Source organism: Rhinoderma darwinii, chromosome 3 (assembly GCF_050947455.1).
Source record: "Rhinoderma darwinii isolate aRhiDar2 chromosome 3, aRhiDar2.hap1, whole genome shotgun sequence".
NCBI lineage: Eukaryota > Metazoa > Chordata > Amphibia > Anura > Rhinodermatidae > Rhinoderma > Rhinoderma darwinii.
In genome coordinates this window covers 421,472,152-421,486,636 of record NC_134689.1, presented here as the reverse complement: position 1 = coordinate 421,486,636, position 14,485 = coordinate 421,472,152, and the positions used below count along the sequence as shown (strand labels likewise).

General features: G+C 45.0%; 1 pseudogene; it reads left to right on the top strand.

The window, feature by feature from the left end:
- Nucleotides 1-13,260: 13,260 nt before the first annotated feature.
- On the top strand, nt 13,261-14,185 carry LOC142750614 (olfactory receptor 1M1-like; annotated as a pseudogene).
- Nucleotides 14,186-14,485: the final 300 nt, after the last annotated feature.

The following is a 14,485-nucleotide window of genomic DNA, read 5'->3' as shown; positions in this document are numbered from 1 at the left end:
GCTCCGCAGATGCACGCATATTCCGTTCATCAAGAATGGGAAAACGACTCGTGAATAGGCGATTAGCGGTGCCGGAACCTTCCATCCTCCCGGGCTCCAGCGGGCCCCCAATCCCGTATGTTATCGTGGCGGATGAGGGGTTTGCACTCACAAGGCAAGTCATGCGTCCCTTTGCAAGAAGGGGCTTGGATGACCGTCGGCGCATGTTCAATCTCCGCCTGGGCCGAGCTCGGCGATGTGTGGAATGTGCCTTTGGCATTATGTCAAACAGGTGGCGTGTCTTTCTCTCAACAATGCAATTGTCCATGCCGAATGTCACACGTGTTATACAAGCGGGTGTAGTTCTGCATAACTTCTGCCGCATTAATGATGCTAACTTTGATGCAGAATATATCCTAACACATGCAGGCACCACTGACAATGTCCCGGTGAATCCTCTAGGCCGATCTGTCTCTTCCGGCCTTCGAGTGCGTGATACTTTTGCCGCATATTTTGAGTGCCCATCTGGACCAGCACCGTGGGGGGCTGATGACCTTTGAAGGGGTGAATGTTCTTTTGAGGCTTCTCTACCCACGTGAGATGTGGCCATTTTTTTTTTGTTTATTTTGGGGGTTGGGGTTGGGGTAGGGACTCGCAAAACATGAGGACCCTTGACGCGGGTTGCGAGCTTATATCTCTCAGGGTTTGAGCAGGACTTTACACAGTTGCCAACTTACTTTCCCCATATATCCTGTTGTGCGGACTCCAGTTAGGGAAGTCCAATTGCAAGTGTACTTATTTTGCTTCGGGGTCCATGGCAGGACCTAAACTTTGCAATCCCTTTCAAGCCATGTCAAACCCCGAGAGATTAACTAAAACCTCATATCACATGGGCATGCATTGGTCCAAAAGGCCAGAAGTGTGTGAGAGTGTAGGCAAAGGAAATGTGTGGCAAACCTTGTGTTGTGTGGTATAAATGATTAATAAAATTAAATCAAACCATTAACCATGAATATTTTTATTTTCGGATTAGGACCAAACCCATATTTTGGGCAGAAAAACTTAGACACCAACATGGTGTAACGAAATACAAAATAAAAACATGATCCCACAACAAACGTGGCCAGGCCTGCACCACACACAACAGTGCCGTCCAAATATATTGGCACCAACACACTCAGAGGTGTTGGTATAGTTGTCCTGGGGAGGCATATGCCTGCATTTCAGCACCACTATGCTGGACCTGGAGCTGGGTAGGTTGTTCCTCGCCAGCATAGTGGTGCTGATGTGGTGGGTGGAATGTGGGCCCTGCGAAGTGGGGAGCCATAGGGCGCATGTATGGATGCGGCCAGCCCATCTGGGGAACAGGGTGGAATTGGGCAGCCACCTGGGGCGTGGATGGCGGCATGTATGCATTTCGCCATTGCTCTATCGCCGTGAAACACATATGGGGATTGTGGGGCGGTCTGCAAGCGTCGATCAAAGTGACGATCGACGCCTGCAGACGGCCCATACGGTCCATGGGCACCAGGCGTAGGAGGGGGACAATGCTGCGGCCGAAGGCATCATTCCTGTCCTCTTCTGCCGCACGCCTCAGATAGTCGAGTACCTGAGTATCGACCTGGGCTGCTGTGCAGGGCTGTGGTGCACGAACACGCCGACTGCGGGCTCGCACGGGGCGCTCCTGGGCTGGAGAGGCGACCGGCCGTGCAGACTGCCCTGGTGCGGGCTCCTGGGGTGTCGGCTCGGGGCTGGGCGGCAGGACATTGGGAGCAGGAGGTTCTCCCATAGCCTCCCCCATGTCAGTCTCCTCTGCTGTTCTACAAGGAGAAAAAACGTATGAATCCAATATCTAACATTGGCGACAACAAAACGTTGGCAAACAGGACATTGGCACACACACATTAGACTCATGCAACGGCATTAACTCTTACGTGCGCATATCCATGATGTCCTTCAAGAACATGAGCTGCTTGGTGTATATGTAGGGCCGTTTGCGAGATGACCCATCTCTGCTGCGTCCCTTGTCACCCATCTCTCGCCTAAATTGATCACGGCAGCTCTGCCACCGTGTCTTGATATCTTGGACTGTAGGATATAACAAAAACATAACACGCCATCAGAACTATAACCTCTCACTTCTAAATGAAGGGCCCTGCAGTGGCAATGACGTGGGACACTGGGAAGCACCTGCTCCACTTAAGTTTTTCATACTAATGAGCGGAATACACATACAGGGCCCCAGGTTTACAATAGGCATGACAGGAATTTACAGAAAATGCGTGGTACTCACCCAACCGAGTGCGGTCCCGGGTTCTGGCAGTCTCCCACTCTTGCTCAAACATGTTTTTTGCCACCAACTCCCATGCGTCCTCTTTTACCGTCCTATTGTGGTACTCCTCACATCTGGTGTCCCATATAGCACGATGGTCCTGGACAAACAGGATGAGGCGCTCCACATCCATCCCGCGCGGCATGGCTGTAGAATAGATGATACGCTCCAAGAATTCTTGACTGAAGTCTCCAGGCACTGGCTAGACTTGCCCCCTCGCACTGGAAAGGCAGGCACTTCCTGGTTTGGGTTTGCTTTGTCTAGCTTTATAGATTGTTTGGCATGGAAATAACAGCTCTTGCGTGATTTTCGCGTCCGTGTGTCATGCGTTGTTTTCACGCACCCATTGACTTCAATGGGTGCGTGTTGCGTGAAAAACGCATGATTATAGAACATGTCGTGAGTTTTACGCAACGCACTCACGCTGCGCAAAATTCACGCATCGTCTAAACTGCCCCATAGACTAATATAGGTGCGTACGACATGCGTGAAAAACACGCGCGTCGCACGCGCGTATAATACGCTCGTGTAAATGAGGCCTAAAAAAGAGGTTACTTACTGTCATATTTGACCACCCCAGGTCGTTGCATTTTTTTTTTTTTTTAAGACCATGATGGACTCCAAATAATTGACTTAATTTTTCGCCATCAAGGAGTTCATCACCATTTTCAGCAATCCTCAACACCCTTTGGAAAGTGGGTCCAGCAACTTTCAACACCGTTCTCAAATCATCAGGCTTTGAAACGGTCTCAAATATGCGCTTATGTCTATTACATAGTTACATAGTTTGTACGGTTGAAAAAAGACACATGTCATTCAAGTTCAACCAAGGGATGGGAAAGGGGACGTAAAAAATTTCTACACATAGGAGCTAATATTTTTTTGTTCTAGGAAATTATCTAAGCCTTTTTTTTAAAGCCATCTACTGTCCCTGCTGTGACGGCTCCTGCGGTGACTATTCCATAGATTCACAGTTCTCACAGTAAAGAAGCCTTGTCGCCTCTGCAGGTTGAACCTTTCTTTTTCCAGACGGAGGGAGCGCCCCCTTGTTTTTTGAGGAGTTTTTACATGGAACAGGATTTCACCATATTTTTTGTATGTGCCATTCATATATTTATATAAGTTAATCATGTCCCCCCTTAGTCGTCTTTTTTTCAAGGCTAAATAGGTTTAGTTCTTAATCTTTCCTCATAACTTAGATTCTCCATGCCCTTTATTAGCTTCGTTGCCCTTCTTTGTATTTTTTTCCAACTCCAGGGCATCCTTTCTATGAACTGGAGCCCAGAACTGAACTGCATATTCTAGATGAGGCCTCACAAATGCTTTGTAAAGTGGTAATATTACATCCCTGTCCCGTGAGTCCATGCCTCTTTTAATACACGACAATATCTTGCTGGCCTTTGAAGCAGCTGATTGACATTGCATGCTGTTATTTAGTTTATGATTTACAAGTACACCCAGATCCTTCTCAACAAGTGAATCCGCTAGTGCCGCTCCCCCTAGGACATATGATGCATGCAGGTTTTTGGTACCCAGATGCATAACTTTACATTTATCTACATTAAACTTCATCTGCCAAGTGGACGCCCAAACACTTAGTTTGTTTAAATCAGCTTGCAATTCATGAACATCTTCCATAGTCTGAACTATATTACATAGCTTGGTGTCATCTGCAAAAATAGAAATAGTGCTTTTAATCCCAAACTCTATATCATTAATAAATAAGTGGAATAATAGTGGTCCCAGCACTGAACCCTGGGGTACATCACTTATAACTGGGGACCATTCAGAGTAGGAATCATTGACCACAACTCTCTGGATACGGTCCTTGAGCCAATTCTCAATCCAATTACAAACTATACTTTCTAAACCTATAGTCCTTAATTTACCCATTAGACGTCTATGGGGGACAGTGTCAAATGCCTTTGCAAAGTCCAAAAACACTAAATCCACAGTGGCCCCTCTGTCTAGGCTTCTGCTTACCTCTTCATAAAAACAAATCAGGTTGGTTTGACAACTTCTGTCCTTAGTAAAACTGTGCTGGCTGTCACTTATAATGCTATTTATTGTCACATAATTCTGTATATAGTCCCTCAATAGCCCCTCAAACATTTTCCCCACAATTGATGTTAAGCTTACTGGTCTATAATTACCCGGGGAAGACCTAGAGCCCTTTTTGAAAATAGGCACCACATTTGCCCTGCGCCAGTCCCTTGGAACTATACCAGTCATGAGAGACTCTCTAAATATTATGAAGAGGAGGACAGAAATAACTGAACCAAGCTCCTTAAGAACTCTAGGGTGTAACCCATCTGGTCCCGGGGCCTTGTGCACATTTTATTTAATTTAGCTTGCACCATATCTACATTCATCCAATTCAGTATATCAACTGATATATTAACAGCACCGGCAGCGGCTACATCAGCTGCTCCTTCTGCTGTGTATATACAGAGCGGAAGAACCCATTTAGTAACTCTGCCTTCTCTTGATCCCCTGTGACCAACTCCCCATTACCACTATCTAAGGGTCCTACATGTTCAGACCTTGGCTTTTTTGCATTTATATGCTTGAAGAATATTCGTTTCTAAATGCTGTATTGGTGTCCTTTATCCTCATCGGACGATTCCCTGTTTATGTCATACGTAATTTTATAATCCGCTCTGTCTCTTTTTCCTTTTCCCCTCGCTCTCATTACTTTATTTCCGTCATTATGTTTTCCCTTGTCAAGCACTATCGCCAGCATTCACATTGGCTTGCGTCTTCCATTCATGATTTTCCATGATCTTTACAATCACTGCATTACTGTGTTCCACATTTGTTGGATCTTTCTTTTTCCCTTCCCCTCTCTCCTTCCGCCCCCCCCCCTTTCTCTGTTTTTTGCTTCTGTCTTCGTTTTTCCATGTGTGTTTACCTCTCATCTTTTTCCCCCTTTCCCTTTGGTCGTATGATCACTCTCATTTGTCACTTTTTTCTTTTGTTTTTTTGTTTTTTTGTTGTCACCTTTCGCCAGCACTAACTTTGGTTAGCGTTGTGCATTCATTAAGTTTCATGATCTTCACTCTCACTGAAATCAATGTATATGATATGATTGTCATTTGTTCTTTTCTGCTGCTGTTTATGACCTATGTCCTTCACTTTCCATTGTACACAGAACCCGTCAAATTTAACACTATTATTATAGTACTCGTGTCAGAGGCGTAGCTAGGTTCTTCTGCACCCGGGGCAAAGATTCAGATTGGCGCCCCCCCCCCAACTTATTTCCCGACATCTTCTTCCCCCTCGCCATGTTTTCTTTCCCTACCAATCAATGAGGTGTAATTTTTTTTCACGATTTTTTTTAATGTAACGCGAGTATAAAAGCATTTCTACATTTTACAAGCGATGTAGACCTATAATGTAATTAACATAAAAATAAATTAAAAGAAAATAAATTAAAGAGGCCACACACAGCCCCCCTTGTACTTAGCGCCACACTCCTCCCCCCTTGTACTTAGTGCCACACTGTGAACAGACCGGTGAGCGGTAGCCTACCTCTACCACTCTCCGCTCTGCCTGGTGTGACTTACCGGAGAAGCCGAGGAGGTCATGCGGCGCAGGCAGCGGCGGAGTTCCTTCTGACTAGGGTTGGTGACAGCCAGGGCCGGCCTTAGGTTGGATGGCGCCCTGTGCGGGACTCTCTATTGCCGCCCCCTACACAAACCAAAAATTAACCACATATATGGACACGCTGGAACATATATACTGTACATACATAAAGACAGATATTTAGACATACAGGTAAATATATAGACGTACAGACACATATACGCACACACACACACACACACACACACACACACACACACACACACACCGGCAGATAAATACACAGACAGGATCATATACAAATACATAAAAGGCACAAATATACAAGCACAAAGACACATTCACAAACAGGCCCATATATACGCACACAGGCACATATGTACACAACACAGATAATGTAGTAGATGTTACCTGCAGTCCTATGTAACACCACAGATAACACAGTGATAACTCTCTGAGTACAGATAATGTAGTAACTGCTGCCTGCAGTCCTATGTAACAACACAGATAACACAGCGATAACTCTCTAAATACAGATAGTAGTGTTACCTGCAGTCCTATGTAACACCACAGACAACACACAGTGATAACTCTCTGAGTACAGATAGTAGTGTTACCTGCAGTCCTATGTAACACCACAGATAACACACAGTGATAACTCTCTGAGTACAGATAATGTAGTAGCTGTTGCCTGCAGTCCTATGTAACACCACAGATAACACATTTTAACAGAGCTGAGATTGTAATTTAGCACAATGTGTTATCTGTGGTGTTACATAGGACTGCAGGCAACAGCTACTACATTATCTGTAATCAGAGTTATCACTGTGTTATCTGTGGTGTTACATAGGACTGCAGGTAACACTACTACATTATCTGTAATCAGAGAGTTATCACTGTGCTATCTGTGGTGTTACATAGGACTGCAGGCAACAGCTACTACATTATCTGTAATCAGAGAGATATCACTGTGTTATCTGTGGTGTTACATAGGACTTCAGATAACATCTACTACATTATCTATACTCAGAGCGTTATCACTGTGTTATCTGTGGTGTTACCAGTGGCGGATTAAGTCTACCATGGGCCCTGGGCTGTTGATACAACTTGGGCCCCCCTCACACAGAGTTCACAGCAGCACAGAATCTGCACGCTCCTCTCCTGAAATACTCTGTGCTGCTGTGAACTCTTACCATTACGTGGTGACTTGCCAATCATGTGAAGGTGTTATTGGGGACAGGAGTGGAGGAGAGGTAACAGACTGAGCTACGTAATGGTAAGAGCAGAGTTTACAGCAGCACTGAATCTGCACGCTCATCTCCTGAAATACTCTGTGCTGCCTTAAACTCTGTGGACAGGTCAGGATCCTGTTTTTTTTTAAATGCTGCACTGTAGCGCAGACTTATATAATGGATCGAGCGGGTTCCCCAGCAGCATTTAAAAGAAACAGGATCCTGACCTGTCCACAGAGTTTAAGGCAGCACAGAGTATTTCAGGAGAGGAGCCTGTGATTGGCTGCAGAGGCCGTCACGTTGGATGAAGCGTCATTCCTGGAGGCCGGCCTTCTGACGTCATCCTGACGTGCGTGACCGCCACTACAGCCTGTGATTGGCTGCAGCGGCGACATGGATGAAACGTCATCGCTGGAGGCCGGACAGGAGGAATGTAAGTATGAACGTATTTTTTTTTTATTACATTAAAATTGTATTTTCCGTGCGCCGAGCATGTACTGTCAAGGTTGTTGAAAGAGTTAGTGCAGCCCATTAACTCTATCAGCACCCCGGACAGTAGCATGCTCGGTGCACAGAAATTACAGGTTCGGTCCGAATCGAACTTTTTCGTGAAATTCGGCGAACTAGCCGAACCGAACTTTTCATAAGTTCGCTCATCTCTAGTCATAATGATGGCGGCTGCGCGAAAATCTCGCAGCCGCGCATCATACACTGATGACACATGGAGCCGTTAAGTGCCTTTTGCGCACGGAAAACGCCGCAGTTTTTGCGTGAGCAAAACGCACACGCTCGTGTAAATGAGGCCTGAAGGGTAAGTCAATTTTTAACAAACTTCTAACATGTCATAGTGACATGTCAGAACTTTTGATGGGTGGGGGTCCGGGTGCGGAGACTAAGCAGCAGAAGCGCTCATGTGAGCAAAGAGCCACTTCATTTCTGTTTGGCTTTTTCCGGAAAGCCAAAGTAGCGGTGTACGGGCTCATTGACTTTCTATGAGACCGTACATAAGCTGCTCAGCTTTCCGGAAACAGAAACCAAGTGGCTCAGCGCTCACACGAGTGCTTCTGACGCTTAGTTTTAGTGATCAGAGGGAGTCGGCGAGAGACACTGCTTCCGTGACCATCATTCAGTTTTATGGGACTTACGGATGGTGGATATGTCATACATTTTTCTTATGGGAAAACTGAGGGCTGTATGGGGGGATTATATTGCAAGGGGAGGTGAGTTTGTCTGACTTCTGGGGGCTCTATAGGGAGGTCTGAGTGTCTGATTCTGACATCTCTGTGGGGGGGGGGGGGTAGCCCCCCCCATAGAGCCCGTCGCTCAGACCCCCCTATACAGCCCCCAGAAGTCAGACAATTTGACTTACCCTTGTAATATATTAGTAACTAGTGAGGGCTCTATGGGAAGGGAGGATTATACTGAATGGGGGAGGGGGTGTTCTAACCATCTAAGTGACTCCAGAGGACTCCATGAAGGGGGGAATAACCCCCCATCCCATCCCCCATAGAGCCCTCAGTATTTCAGTATTTATTATACAGCAGGGAGGGTTGAGCGTGAAACTCACTGCTGAGTGTCTATGGAGGGAAATTATTGTCCCCCCATAGAGTCCTCTGCAGTGAGTTACACTGCTCAGACCCCCCTGCTGTATAATAAATACTGAAATACTGAGAGCTCTATGGGGGATGGGATGGGGGGTTATTCCCCCCTTCATGGAGTCCTCTGGAGTCACTTAGATGTAAATTAAGATGGAGACGAACATGAACACTAACCTCCTCGTTGCTCGACCACCGCCCTTCTTGTCTGTTCCTCACTGGCGGTACGTGAAGCGTCAGAGGGGCGTGTTCTACCACGACTAGCAGACGCACGTCTGCTAGTCCTATCCAGCAATTGATATCCATCCCCCTCCTCATCAGCACTGCACTGCCCTCTGTTGCAGTCCGCCCGCCCCTCCCTCTCAACGGCCATTAGCGGCGCTTCTTGTGAACGGCCATTAGTGAGTCCGACCGCGATTTAAAATTATGTGCGTTTCGGGTTGCGATGGGCCCCCTAAAAGCTTGGGCCCCGGGCGGCCGCCCGAAACGCCCATATTATAATCCACCACTGGGTGTTACATAGGACTGCAGGCAACACTACTACATTATCTGTACTCAGAGAGATATCACTGTGTTATCTGTGGTGTTACATAGGACTGCAGGTAACATCTACTACATTAACTGTACTGTGTAGCAGAGCTGAGATTGTAATTTAGCACACAGTACAGATAATGTAGTAGATGTTACCTGCAGTCCTATGTAACACCACAGATAACACAGTCATGTCTCTCTGAGTACAGATAATGTAGTAGATGTTACCTGCAGTCCTATGTAACACCACAGATAACACAGTCATGTCTCTCTGAGTACAGATAATGTAGTAGTGTTACCTGCAGTCCTATGTAACACCACAGATAACACAGTGATAACTCTCTGAGTACAGATAATGTAGTAGATGGCAGAGACAAACACATGCAGAGACAAACACATGCAGAGACACACACATGCAGAGACAAACACATGCAGAGACACACACACACACGCAGAGACACACAAACACACGCAGAGAGACACAAACACACGCAGAGAGACACTCACCATGTCTTCTTGCTGACAGGTCAGGACGGGCTGTGTGTGGGCGGAGCTTCCTCTCTGCTTCTCGGCAGAGCACAGAGCACAGGCAGAGCTGGGAGGCTGCAGCACGGGAGTGTACCTGTCCCCTGACCTGAGTCATCTGACCTCATGTCACTGACGTGAGATCAGGTGACTGGACTGGTCCACTCCCTGGCCGTCACAGATCCCAGTCAGAACGCCGTAATGTCCTGGCTGTTCCTAAGCTGCTGCAGGTGTCCCACATACGGGGCGCCTGTCAGCAGCGATCAGCTGCTCTTCGGCGCCCCCCTTCCCTATCCTCCGGGTTGCGCCCGGGGCAAATGCCCCGCCTGCCCCCCCCTAGCTACGCCCCTGCTCGTGTACTGATTACTGTGTATCCCGATACCCAAATGATTATGTTTTCAATAACATCGTATTTGTCACAGCATGCAGTGCCTATTTACGTTTCACTCACCATCTTTTGTTGTCTTCCCCACGCCTTCTTTTGCTTTCCTTCTTCCTCTTCTCTTCTCTTTTTCTTTTTTTCTTTTTTTCTTTTTTCTTTTTTCCTCTGCCTCCTTTCTACTGGGAATACAATATGATTAGTTACCTCTTCCAATGGGATTACATTTAGGATTCTAGTATCATATTTACTTACATATCATCTGTTCCCAGGGTTGTGCATGCGCGGAGGAGTCTGGGAGCCTCGCCCGGTTTTCTGTCGTCTTCACGCTCGTGCTGCGCTTGCCTCGTCTCGAGGGATACCTGTCCCTGGTGGCGCGCATGCGCGGCACGGGCGTGACGACAGACTCCCGGGATCTCGCGGCTCAGGCCGAACTCCCGCGCATGCGCCGTGGATCGGCTAATGGAGTCACACACACCGGAACATACCGTGGTATTACCACCCAGCAATATATAAGCTGTCACAATTCCACATCACAATATAATATCCCCTGAGGAAGCCAGTTCGGCGAAACGCGCGTCGGGGCACTATCAATTTGGGCTGCAGTGTGGGACCGTACATACACTCACCATCATGGGTAAGCCTGCCACTTAATTCATATGTTCCTTTAGCAGATCCCTTCGGATCCACAGGCACTCTGAATGTTTTCCATGTTTCTTTGCTTCTCTTTGACTCTATTGCTGTCGGTCACTTCTTTACCCATTTCCATTTTTGCAAGATAGGGGCTTCAACCCCTTGACGCTGGACACTTATCAACATATATTGTAATATTCTAGTACATATTGTCTTCCTGTATCAAATAGGAGTGATAAAGGTTTTTCCCCTTCACTCCTAAAATTCCATTTCTCATTGTGGATTTTCTTCGCATGTCTATGATTGGCATTTGCCCTCTTCGGGTATGGCTGATTGGCGTTCCCTTCGTGCTGCGCATGCGTGACATGCGCAGCACAAATACTAATGCTTCTAATGCTTCTGACAGCTCGACAATGGTGATTGCAGCACATGTTTTGTGTTTACATTGGAGCCGGATCCTTACTCTCGGTGAGTCCCTCAAGTGTAGTGATATCTACACATGTGCACGATCCTATCTGATTATATACAATTTAAGGATTGTTAGACTATATAACTTTCTGTAATGTATTATGTTATGTATTACAGTCCTGTTGTGATAGTATCTTTTTAACACATTCCTCACTCATTTAATGTTGCATATATGAATTCACTATGTACCTTTTGGCAACCTTATATGTGTTGTTGCAATTTATTGGCACTACTTTTTTATAATATTGGTTCTCCTATAAATGTGTGGTCATGACATGAATCTGTTCACTTGAGAAAGGCTCCTGTGTTGAGCTGAAACGTTGTGTGTATATGGACCAATAAAGCACCTTTTTCTACCTTGCTTATACCTTGGAGTGCTGCCTGATTTTTGGATTCTACTACAGCAGGTCTGTTAGTCTTGTTTGCTATTTTTTTCCATATTTTCTTGCTCCTTATCTCTCTCTTGTTCTTTCTCTTTTTTGTCTCTTTTTTTTCTCTTTTCCTTATCTCTCCTTTTCTTCTCTCTTTCTTTCTTTCTCTTTCTTTCTTTCTTTCTTCCTTTCCCTTACTCTTTCTCTTTGTTTCTCTCTCTCTCCACACTTTTTCTCTCTTTGTTTATTTCCTTTCTCTTCTCTCTTTCCTGTCTCTTTCTTTCCTTTCTCTTCTTTTTTCCCTTCCTCTCTTCTCTATCCGTTTCTTTCCTTCTCTTCTCTCACTCTTTGTTTGCTTCTTTATCTGTTTATTTTCTTCTCTTCTATCTGTTCTTTTTTTCGTCTCACTCTTTCCTTTGTCTCTCTCTCTCTTCCCCTTTTTTCCCTGTCTCTCTCTTTTTGTCTCTAACTCTTTTTCTCTCCTTAGCTCTCTCTTAACCTCTCTCTTTCACTCTTTCCTTTACTTCTTTCCTCTTTCGATGATAAGTATTATTCCTCCTAACCAGCCACAATCAAATCACTTTTGAGTTATTAACATTGATATATTCACATATGAATCAAGACTAATAGTAACATCTCTTCACTGAAGAGAAAATCTCAATTCTTGGTCTTGGTTGGAAGAGAAATAGATACATTATTCAGACATTGCTAATAGCATTTTTTCTAGAGCTTGAACTCATTGAACCTGCTATACAGCATCCTGAAAATATGTATTTGGCTCATAAACACAAATGATTCCATGTCATACCAACCGGCGCCCGGAGGCAGCTGGAGCAGCTGATCGGTGCAGAGTCCATGTTTCGAACCCCCACCGATCATATACTGATGACCTACCCTGTGGATAGGTCATCAGTTGTCCGTGCCTGGACAAACCCCTTTAAGGGTCGGCCACTGAATGAGTGTTTGATTCTTCTTAATTGACATTTGTATTTGAAAATATGAATCACTATTCATGTTGATTAAGACAACATACTATATGAGATCCCAGATTAAATCTAGGAGGCATACTAATATGGAAAATATTTAATGTAATGTAATGTCCTAGGCGACGGCGTACAACTGGGCAACGGTCCCTATGCTCAATATATGCACGACAGACAAACAGACAAGGGTACACAGAAGCTAAGGGAAATGGGGCAGTTGCCCACGGCAAGACCGTGAGCAACAAGAGTAGTGAACGAGCCGAGTCAAACCAGGAGTGTACAAGGTACCAAACGCAGAGCAGGAGCCAGGGTCAAAATGAAGAAGGTCAATAATGATAGCAGGAGCAGCAAAGCCAGGAAACAGGAAAAAATCACAGGCAGAGACAAGCAGGAAATGAAGGTATAAATAGACCGAGGGCGGGAGCTAGAACCGTCTGGCCAGGCTGTGATAGGTTCTCCCACTACTGAGCCTACCAGCCTGAGTGGTAGCAGATCGAGTCGTCTCTATCAGACTTAGGAGCAGGTACAGACTGATTAACCATGGGCGTCGACACAGAAGCTGTGTCTGGCAGATCCTTTACACTTACAGACTCTTTTATCTTTCAGAGAAGTTCCTTTGTCCTACAATCCATTCAGATTTGTTGAGAATGTGTGAAGTCAACCAGACTGAAGTCACAGAGTTCTTACTTCTTGGATTTTAAGGTCTTCAAGAAATAAAATTTCTACTCTTCACGGTTTTTCTTCTTGTCTACAGAGCCATTGTGATTGGAAACCTTCTCATTGTAGCTTTGGTCTCAACCATGGATCATCTCAAGATCCCCATGCTTATCTTCCTCAAACACTTAGCCGCTGCTGACATCCTCCTTACTAACTACTGTTGTGCCAGCCATGTTGGACATACTATTAGTAAATGAAAAGAAGATGTTAGTTGGTATCTGCATTACCCAGATGTACTTTATCTTCATTTTTGGGTTTGTACAATGTTTCTTCATAGCCGTAATGTCCTACGATCGATGTTTGGCAGTTTGTAACCCAATGCATTATATGTTGATTATGAGTCCCCGTGTTTGTATAATGATAATAGCGTCTTGGTGTTTGGTGTTGTTTATTTCAACTGAAATCATTTTGGTTTGCCAGCTACAGTTCTGCAATCTTAGCTATGTTGACAGTTTTTTCTGTGACTTTGTTCCAGTGGTAGAACGAGCCACGTCAGACACTTCCATTCTGTTATTAGTTGACTTCACTGTCTCAGTTTTCATGATCTTTTTTCCTTTTGCTTTCACAATTATAACGTATATATGCATTTGTGTTGCCATATTGAAAATTTCATCCACCAATGTAAGAAGTAAAGGGTTTTCGACATGCAGCTCCCACCTGGCCACTGTTTGCACATATTATGGGACTCTTATGATAGCATCCTTGAACTCTTTTGACAAAGTATCTTCCAATTTAAATAACTTTAGTTCCCTATTATACATTGTGGTGACTCCACTACTGAATTACATTATCTACAGTCTGAGGAATCAAGAAATCAAGAGAACATTGCAAAAAATGACCGGCATTTCAGACTAAATTATGAAGTGAGTTTTTTACTTTGTTTAAGTCCCTCATTGTGAAACAGATTTTAGGGGGTCCTGTAATTTAGAATCCCTATAATAAACTATTTTTGAGGGGGGAACCTGGCCACTGAGTGCTTATATTCCTTGCAGGTCTTTTAGAAGGTTAAGCCACTCTTTGTAGTGTCTTTCCAATTTGACTTAAAGAGGAGAATCCCAAACATTGTACTCCTACTCTATAGGGGACATCTGTAGGGGTTATCCACAGAAGACTAGGAATAACAAATGGACAATAAAATTGTTTGTGTAATATGAG